Below are 10,203 nucleotides of genomic sequence, written 5' to 3' on the forward strand. Positions count from 1 at the left end.
GCCCTGTAGGTACTCAGGGATGAGTAAGTGGCATAAAGAACCCCTGAAGTTTGGGGAATTAAATGTAAATTAACACTAGGCTTGTAGTGAATGCTTCTGTATAAACATTTGAAAGAATATATACAACATTTCAGGCTCACTTGGCTAATCCTCCGCTGCGGCGCCGGCATCCCATATGGGTGCCAGTTCCAGTCCCGGTTGCTCCTCTTCCAGTCTAGCTCTCTTCTGTGGCCCAGGAAGGCAGTAGAGGATGGCCCAAGTGCTTGGGTACCTGCACCCACATAGGAGACCAGGAAGAAGCTCCTGGCTCCTGGCTTCAGATCAGTGTAGCTCTGGCCGTGGTGGCCATTTAGGGGGTGAACCAACAGAAAGAAGACCTTTCTCTCTGTCTCTCTCTCTCAGTTCTCACTCTGTCAAATAAAAAAAAAAAGAATATATATAACACTTTAAAAATCAACGGTTGTGCTATCTTCTGACTATTCTGATATATTTCATTCCAGGGTATTTTTTTTTCTGCCATACATAGCTTATATACATAATACTCATTTTGTCCCAATTTATATCCAATTTTAACCATATTGGGGTCATATTTTAAACTACTTTTTCCCACTTAATTCAGCTGGAGCACTTTCCCCTCATTAAAGATAGCTTTTAAAGGCTACATTATACTCTATCATATGGATTCACTTAATCTAATTCACTATAAGCATTTAAGCTGTTTCTAATTTTTTATTATTATAAAACCTGCAGCAATGAGCATCCGTGTCCATAAATCTTTATGTGCATGTCTGGTAACTTCCTTAGGATAAATCGCTCAAAGTGGAATTACAGGTTCAAGAGTTTGCTCATTTTGATGGACTTTGATACATACTGCCCTTTTTCTTGCTATGAATATATACACAGAGAAATGGAACAGTCATAATTCCTTTGCTTTCTCAGATAAATAGTTCTCATTTTCCGTGTTTGACCCAAACAACACCTCCCTCAGGAAGCCCCCCTATCTTTACACACTGATTTAATACCCCTTGTCTATACAGTGATCCCTTGGCATCCATGGAGAGGATTGGTTCTGGAATCCTGGCAAATACTAAAATCTGTGGTGCTCAAGTCTCTTATAAAAAAATGGCACAGTATTTGCACAGTACCTATGCATGTCCTCCTCTATACTTCAAGTTATCTCTAGATAACGTATAATACTTAATACAATGTAAATGCTATATAAATAATTCTTATGCTGCATTGTCTAGGGAATAATGACAAAGAATTAAAGTCTGTATGTGATCAGTACATAGGCAGTTTTACCTCCTTAATATTTTCTGTCTACACTTGGTTGAACCTGTTGGTTTCAAGATAGGGAGCACCAATGGTACATTTTCAGCCCTGGGCCTTCTCTATTATATAGCAATTGGCATACTATACTGCATTTACTGGTTTATATGTCTTGCTGGCTGGCTGGCTGGCTGGCTAGTTGATAAACACCTTAAGGGGAGAATAATCTATAGAATCCAGGTACCTATCACTTCTTGGCCTTTTGGCTAAGATCAAGTGTAGAATCCAGGTACCTGACACATACTAGATTTTCAACACATTGGTGAGGTCAATGCAAAGCAAGCATGGGAGTGGGCCAGTATTCAGTGCACTTCTGGGCTCACATGGGCCTCTCCTGTCATAGCCTCTCCAGGTAATAAGCTCCTGGGAATATTCTCCATTCCTCCACTGACCTCTGAGATAATGAAAATGCTGGCCCCAGGGGACAATCGTCACGTCTTGCAGAAGACTGACCTGTACACAAGACTGAAGGAAAATAACCTACAGTGTTTTTCAAGGAGAAGCCAAAACTCTGATACCATGACCCCTAGATGGGGCTGTCAGGAGAGAAGGGCCCTGAGCAACCTGCAGTGGTTCACCGATGCCATCACAGATTCTTACAGCTGAAAGAATGAAGAAACTGCCTTGGATCACAGTTCAATGTATCAAGCCCAGAGAAGTACAGATAGTGATTTCATGGTGTTATTCTAAGGATTTAAAGTACAACAAATGTGGAGTCGCTTTAAACATCTGGTATATCATATTTGCTCAACCAATTCAGTTAATATTTACTGAGTGGCTATTGTGTGCCCCAGCCCAGCAGCTAACATGTATGCTATGGGAAATTTCAAGATCAATATAAAAAATGATGTGGTATTTGCATAGAACCTGCACATATCCTCCTATGTACTTTGTACTTTACATCATCTCTAGATGACTTATAATATCTAATATAATTTTGTAGTAGAGCCCACTATGGGAAAACACACCTGGGATGAAATGGAACAATATCCCTTTGATCAACGCCAGGTCTCTGTTTTCTCATGATTCGAGGATGCCTCCCTGCCCCATGTATCACATTCCACAAATTGCCTCCTTTTTTTTTTTTTTTTTTTTTTTTTTTTTTTTTTTTGACAGGCAGAGTGGACAGTGAGAGAGAGAGACAGAGAGAAAGGTCTTCCTTTGCCGTTGGTTCACCCTCCAATGGCCGCCGCGGTCGGCGTGCTGCGGCCGGCGCACCGCGCTGATCCGATGGCAGGAGCCAGGAGCCAGGTGCTTTTCCTGGTCTCCCATGGGGTGCAGGGCCCAAGCACCTGGGCCATCCTCCACTGCACTCCCTGCACTGCCACAGCAGAGAGCTGGCCTGGAAGAGGGGCAACTGGGACAGAATCCGGCGCCCCAACTGGGACTAGAACCCGGTGTGCCGGCGCCGCTAGGCAGAGGATTAGCCTAGTGAGCCGCGGCGCCGGCCAAATTGCCTCCTTTTCAATATTACCATCCAGTTATACAACTGGCACAGAAATGCCAGAGGATGCAACTTGCTGTCCTATAAAGACCAGGCACTTTGGAGTCAGCCAGTGATTCTATGGCCATGGGAAAGGCACTCCCCCTCCTCTCTGAGAGCTTCTTCAGCTGTAGAATGGGGCAACTTGTGTACATACTTTGGTGGCAAGCAGAACATTAGTTCTCCAATGATGCCCAAACCCTGATCCTCAGAACCTGGGCATTGTTGCCTTGCATGGAAAAAGAGCTTCTGCAGGTGTGATCAAGGTTAAGCACTTGGAGAGGAAGAGCTTGTCCTGCATTATCCCGGTGGGCAATCTGATCACACGTATCCTTAGGAACTGAGGACCAAGTGCTGGCTTGAATCCTGGCTGCTCCATTTCTGATCCAGCTCCCTGCTAATGCACCTGGGGAAGCAGTGAAAGATGACCCAATTCCCTGGGCCCCTGCACCTACATGGAAGACCCAGATGGTGTTCCAGGTTCCTGGCTTTGGTTTGTCCCAGCCCTAGTCATTGTAGCCATTTGGGGAGTGTACCAGCAGATACAAGATCTCTCTTTCTGTCTCTTTCTGTCTCTCCCTCTCTCTGTGTAACTCTGCCTTTCAAATAAAAAATCTTTATTGTAAAAAGTTCTCTCTGCTTTTCCCACTCTCTGTAACTCTACCTTTTGAATAAATGAAGTAAATAAATACACTCTGGCAAAAGATCTCTGCGAGTGAGATCCCAGTGGAAAGAACAGGTCATCAAAGAAGGAGGTACCTTTCTCTGAAGGGAGGAGAGAACCTCCACTTTGACTATGACCTTGTCTAAACAAGATAAGAATCGGAGAACTCAGAGGGCTTCCATAGCCTTGGGAACTCATGACTGGAGCATAGGGAGATTACTGATGCCATAGACAGGAGTGTCAATTGGTAAAGTCAACAACAGGAGTCACTGTGCACTTACTCCTCATGTAGGATCTCTATCCTTAATGTGCTGTACATTGAGATTTAATGCTATAATGAGTACTCAAACAATATATTTCACTTTGTGTTTCTATGTGGGTGCAAACTGTTGAAATCCTTACTTAATGCATACTAAACTGATCCTCTGTAAAAAAAAAAAAAAAAAAAAAAAGAAATTATCAATTCCCAACTTGACTCTCACTGGGATTAAACATGACAATAGGTCTGCTCTGATTTCATCATCATTTAAAAAAATCATCTATTATTTTTCACTTTATGTTTCTGTGTGGGAGCAAACTGTTGAAATCCATACTTAATGTATACTAAGCTGATCTTCTGTATATTAAGATAATCGAAAATGAATCTTGATGTGAATGGAAGGGGAGAGGGAGTGGGAAAGGGGAGGGTTGTGGGTGGGAGGGACGGTATGGGGGGGAAGCCATTGTAATCCATAAGTCGTACTTTGGAAATTTATATGCATTAAATAAAAGAAAAAATAAATAAATAAATAAATAAATCTTTTTTAAAAAAACAACAGCAATAAAAAAAAAAAAGACCCTTCTTGGCTGTAACCCAAGAGTGTGGCTCAGAGAGAGGGACACACGAACAAAGCTGGATCTGCTGTGGCTGGCTGTGAAGGTTGAGGAGGGAGCCACATTCAAGGCACAGAGGCTGTCTCTAGACATTGGCAAAGACTGGGATACAAATTGTCCATAAGGCCTCCAGAAGGGAACCCATCCCTCTTGATTTCTCAGTCTCAGGCAGTGAGACATGTGCTGGACTTCTGACCTGAAGATAAAGTGTGTTGTTCTCAGCCACTCTGCTTGTGGTCATCTGTTACAGAAGCTGTAGGAAACTCCTTGCTATTTTGTTTTATTATTGACAGTTTTGAAAGACAATGTGTTCTTGTTCCCCAGGGGGCACACATACAAGCACAGCACACGCGTTCATCCACGGTCCCTGTGCACTGGTGAGCAGCTTATGACACCAGCGAGGATGGAGGCCAACTGAGACTTCACTGGATGGCTTTGTAAGAAAGCCTTTATTCTGCCCAGAACGAGGGCCTCTTGAAGGAGGACAGGATATCATTACTGAAGAGAAATAGTGTTTGCACTCAAATGTCCCATAATCAGGGAGCAAAGGAGTCAGTAAACAAAATCCTTAACCACAGACAACAGGCGTGGGTTTGGCATCTGCTCTCTGCCTTCCTTTCCCCCTCATGTCAGCAGATCAGCAGCAGCTGGCTGCCATAAGCACCTCCCTTATGGGCAACCGAGGGCCTGGCTGACAGCTCTAGTCTCCACCTCCCTCTTGGGAGGCACACTTCGTCCCTCTCTCTGATGAAGGCAGGCTTCCTAATGGATTTCTATTGCTCCAACACATGCAGGGGCCAACCACCGACCCCTGGTTCAAGTTTTGGGGCTGTCATTTCTGGAATGTGTGACCTTGGGTAATCACTGCACCTTTTTGAGTCCTGGGTTTCCCTTTTGATATAGTGCGTGAAAAGATGTAAGTTTGCATATTGCTTAATATAGTGCTTGTCACAGAGAAGGTGCCAATAAATGGATTTATTCAACCAAAATATAAAAGGAGCACTAAATACATACATATGTATGCACACACACAAGAAATATATATTATGTATATACATAATATACAAATAAGTTGTTATATATATCATACATAAAACATATACATATTCATGAGTATATATGTGTGTACAGTCTTCAAAAAGTTCACAGAGTATGCATTATGAAAAGTATGCATGGATTTTCTTTGCACCAAACGAAGTCTAGCTTTTAATTCTATTTTCCCACAAACTTTTTGAAGAAGTTTATAAATATGTATGTATGTATATATATGCATGTGTGTATATATATGTATGTGTGTGTGTATATATATATATATTTACACACATGCGCATATATACTCATACACAAGAAATAAGACCTGGGACTTATCTTTAGATTCTTCACAATCCAATAAGAAAAAGACAAGTAAAGTAGGAAATTATAAGATAAAGTAGGAGGAAGTGCCCAATACCATGGATTCAGAGAGAAAAGGCAATGACCCGGTTTGGGAGTCAGGGAAGGATTTAAGTGAAGTCACTTCTAAAATGACACTTCCAGGATTTTCAGGCATTGGGTGGATAAAGACAAAAGAAATAATAATATATGAAGAGGAAATAGTAAGTATAAGGGTCTAAAGCAAGGGAGAATATAAAAGAGATCAAGAAATGAATGAAATTTATTAGTACAGAGTTGATAAGGGAGGAAGTACAAAGAAATTTATTGTGGATGTAATTGCTATCTATGGGTATGGCTATTATAACCAGATGCACATAACAAAACATATCTTTGTATTAAAGTATAGCCTACACCCTGTTCCTACCCACAAAGGAAAATTCTGATTGCGTCTCAACACTGTCTCTTCCTTCCACTTTCTGAGACCTAACAGGAAGAGCAAGGTAATCGGTGAAGGAGAGTTACCAGAAAAGGGCAGAGAATAAGTCATCAGATGTGCTGGGCAACTTTTGTCACCACAACAAAATACCTGAAAGGAGGTATTTACGAAAGAAAGGGGGTTCACAGTACAAACTCAGGCAGCCCCACTGGTTCAGCATGTGGTGACTGCAATCTTACTAGAAGAGTCCCAAGTGGCTGCACAGCATCATTTGGATGAGCTAGCACACCTCTGTGTCTCGGGTGTCTGTCTACATCTCTCCCTGTAAAGTCACTGTGATTCCATCATGAACAGCTCTACCCTAGTTTCCTAACCTAATCCAATACCCTCCCAAAGGCTGAACCTTCCAATACCATGGCTAGATTAAATTTCTGTCCTCTCAATATCACCAAACATGAGACTTTGGGGACCAAACATTTGACACATGGGCCTTTGGAGGATATTCAACATCTAAACCTATTTCCAAACCATTGCAGCAGAAGAGATGAGACCAAAGGGAGAGAAAAAATGATCTGTGAAGAGAGGTAAAAGTACTCCAGCTTTCGTATTTTCTTAAGAAGGTATAGACTTAAATGGGTTTTAATTTTTCCAACTATTAATTATCTGAAATTGATTCCAGTGGACTTTGTGGGACCTGGTTTTAAATGGCTTTCATGTCTATGCATAAATCCAAATGTTCTCTGGCCAGACTATGTTATTTATTGTTCCTTCAACAAACCTAGCTATAACCCTTTACTTATGCAGTGGGCCCAGCCTGGAATGCTCTCCCTACTTATCTAAATCCTTCCCATTTTTCAAGACCCGGCTTATGCTCCATGTGCTCCATAAAACCTGCACTAGCCCAGAGGAATGCCCCTTGGAAGCATTCATGCACGTGTGTGTGTCATCGGGGTAGCACTCATCTTTCTGAAAAATCTTTATAACATCAAAGAACAAGACAGGGGAAAATGCATCACCCCGTAGGACTACTGCCCTGAGGAGACAATTATTTACAGTAATCCTTTCCAAAGTTTAACTCTGAATGTAAATAATCAGTAATATGGAAACCACAGTAGGAAGCTTGAGTTCATCTCCTAGCCTTCTGCCTTACAAGGTCAGTGACCTTTTCATCTTTAGAGTACATGGTTCCTATATATTTTTGGATTTTACACAGCATGAGATCGTAGAGGGGTATAGTCTTCAAACTTTAGTAGGGAACGGTGTCTCAGACAGAGGAGATGGTCAATAAATGTCCATTGCTCCCTGGAGTAGGGTCAGCTCCATGAAGAAGGGCTGTCTCCTTCTTCTTTTAGATGTACCCAACAACTTTACGAAAATCATTAAACACCACAAGGAGCCAAAACTTTTTTTTGTAAATGAATAAAACAAGCCAAGTGGAAGGCTAAAAAGACAGGTTCAACAGTGTGTCAGAGTGGTTGTTAATGGCTCACAAGAGTGACTTGTCAAAAATTTTGTGGGTCAGTTTAAACAAAGCTCTTATTAAATTATCCCTAAATAAATTATAATAAAAACAAAGGTAACACGGCTGGCGCCGCGGCTCAATAGGCTAATCCTCTGCCTGCGGTGCTGGGACAACGGGTTCTAGTCCCGGTCGGGGCGCCGGATTCTGTCCCGGTTGCTCCTCTTCCAGTCCAGCTCTCTGCTGTGGCCCGGGAGTGCAGTGGAGGATGGCCCAAGTGCTTGGGCCCTGCACCCGCATGGGAGACCAGGAGAAGCACCTGGCTCCTGGCTTTGGCTCAGCGCGGTGCACTGGCTGTAGCACGCCAGCCACAGGGGCCACTGGGGGATGAACCAACGGAAAAGGAAGACTTTTCTCTCTGTCTCTCTCTCACTGTCCACTCTGCCTGTCAAAAAAAAAAAGGTAACAAATGCTCAAAAAATATCACTTCCTAATTATTTTATAAAGTGTTACTTTTACTAGCTCTTGAGGTTTTTGTGTCTGTTGCATCTATATATTGAAATTCTAGGTAATACATCATCTGCACATCTCTTCTCAATTGGAGTTGGCTATGGTGGGACTATACACATTTTGGAAATTGGCAAATTCTGTAAGTCAGGGCTTAGTTTATAATTCTATTGATTTTTCTACACTTAAGAGTGATGGAAAAAAAATGCCATCAATAAAGATAAAACTTAAAATCATCCCATGTATACAGCTATTACAGTCTCAGCTACACAAACACATTGAGAGAGGGTCGGTGCCGTGGCTCACTTAGCTAATCCTCCGCCTGCAGCGCCAGCACCCCCGCTTCTAGTCCAGGTCGGGGCGCCGGATTCTGTCCCGGTTGCTCCTCTTCCAGTCCAGCTCTCTGCTGTGGCCCGGGAGTGCAGTGGAGGATGGCCCAGGTGCTTGGGCCCTGCACCCACATGGGAAACCAGGAAGAAGCACCTGGCTCCTGGCTTCGGATCAGCGAGGTGCGCCGGCCATAGCGGCCATTTGGGGGGTGAACCAACGGAAGGAAGACCTTTCTCTCTGTCTCTCTCTCTCTCACTGTCTAACTCTGCCTCTCATAAAAAAAAAAATCATATGATTCAGCAGTAAAGAACATTTGATGCTTTTCAGGGGTAGATGGAAGATGCCCAGTTAAGTTTGAATTTTGAATATAATAGTTCCTCTTTATCTACAGTGTCACTTTCTGTAGTTTCAGCTATCCTTGGTCAAGCACAATCGAAAATATTCACTGAGAATTCCAGAAATAAACAAGATTTAAATTGCTCACCAATCTGAGCGGTGTGAGGAAATCACATACCCTCCTGCTCATCCCACCTGAGGTAGGAATCATCCCTCTGTCCAGTTTATCTACACTATATGCTGCTGGCCTGCTAGTCACTTTGTGGCCATTTCCATTATTAGATACTGTCTGGGTATCCCAGTGTTTATGTTCAATTCACCCTTATGTGGTAGCCTAATGTATCTTACAATGCCTATACTATTCACTTCAACACATCACATAGACATTGGATCATCTTATATGATCACAGGGCAAAAAAAAAAGGGTGTCAGCATGATGTTTGAGATGTCACAATTACATCATTTTTGTTACAATATATTGTTATAATTAATCTATTGTATTCTTGCCTTCCACTGCGCCTACCTCATAAACGAAACTTTACCATGGATATGTGTAGGGAAAAAACAGAGTGCTCATAGGATTCACTACAATCTATAGTTTGGGGAATTCACTGAGGGTTTTCTTATGTATCCCCTGTGGATAAGGGGTGAACTATTGTAAACAAAGAATTTTTTAGCAAAAGCATAACCCAAAAATAAGGAGCACATACATACTAAAAATTTAGCTGTTCTTTAATCTATAATTCAATTTTAACTTATCTTCCTTGGATTTTCCTTGTTAAATCTGGCAACCCGAGACAGATGTCTTCATTGTTTCACTTCTTATTTGTTAACATAAACAAAAACGTGAACAGAGTCATGTTAGAACTACACTTGTTGGGGCCGGCGCTGTGGCACAATGGGTTAAAGCCCTGGCCTGAAGCGCCGGCATACCATATGGGTGCTGGTTCAAGTCTTGGCTGCTCCTCTTCTGATCCATCTCTGCTATGGCCTGGGATAGCAGTAGAAGATGGCCCAAGTCCTTGGGCCCCTGCACCCACTTAGGAGACTTGGAAGAAGCTCCTGGCTCCTGGCTTTGCATTAGCACAGCTCCAGCCATTCCTGCCAATTGGGGAGTGAACCAGTGGATGGAAGTCTTCTCTCTCTCTCTCTCTCTCTCTCTCTCTCTCCTCTGTGTAACTCTGACTTGCAAATAAATAAATAAATAAATCTTTTTTAAAAAAACTACACTTGTTTGTTGCTTGTAACCAGAGGTTGGTTATGGATTCAAGAGTTTGATTAAAAGAAACCACCATCAACAAAATAATCCCATGAGAATGAACTGGCTCTATGGAATTATTATAATGAGCACTGTGAATTTTATTTTTGCTGTTTATAAATTACAGACTACATATTCTATCAGTAAACTTTAT

General features: G+C 42.2%; 1 pseudogene; it reads left to right on the forward strand.

Annotated features, from left to right (window-relative positions):
* Nucleotides 1–1,515: 1,515 nt before the first annotated feature.
* On the forward strand, nucleotides 1,516–1,666 carry LOC138850255 (U2 spliceosomal RNA; annotated as a pseudogene).
* The last annotated feature ends 8,537 nt before the right edge of the window (nucleotides 1,667–10,203 follow it).

Source organism: Oryctolagus cuniculus, chromosome 6 (genome assembly GCF_964237555.1).
Source record: "Oryctolagus cuniculus chromosome 6, mOryCun1.1, whole genome shotgun sequence".
NCBI classification, from domain to species: Eukaryota; Metazoa; Chordata; class Mammalia; order Lagomorpha; family Leporidae; genus Oryctolagus; species Oryctolagus cuniculus.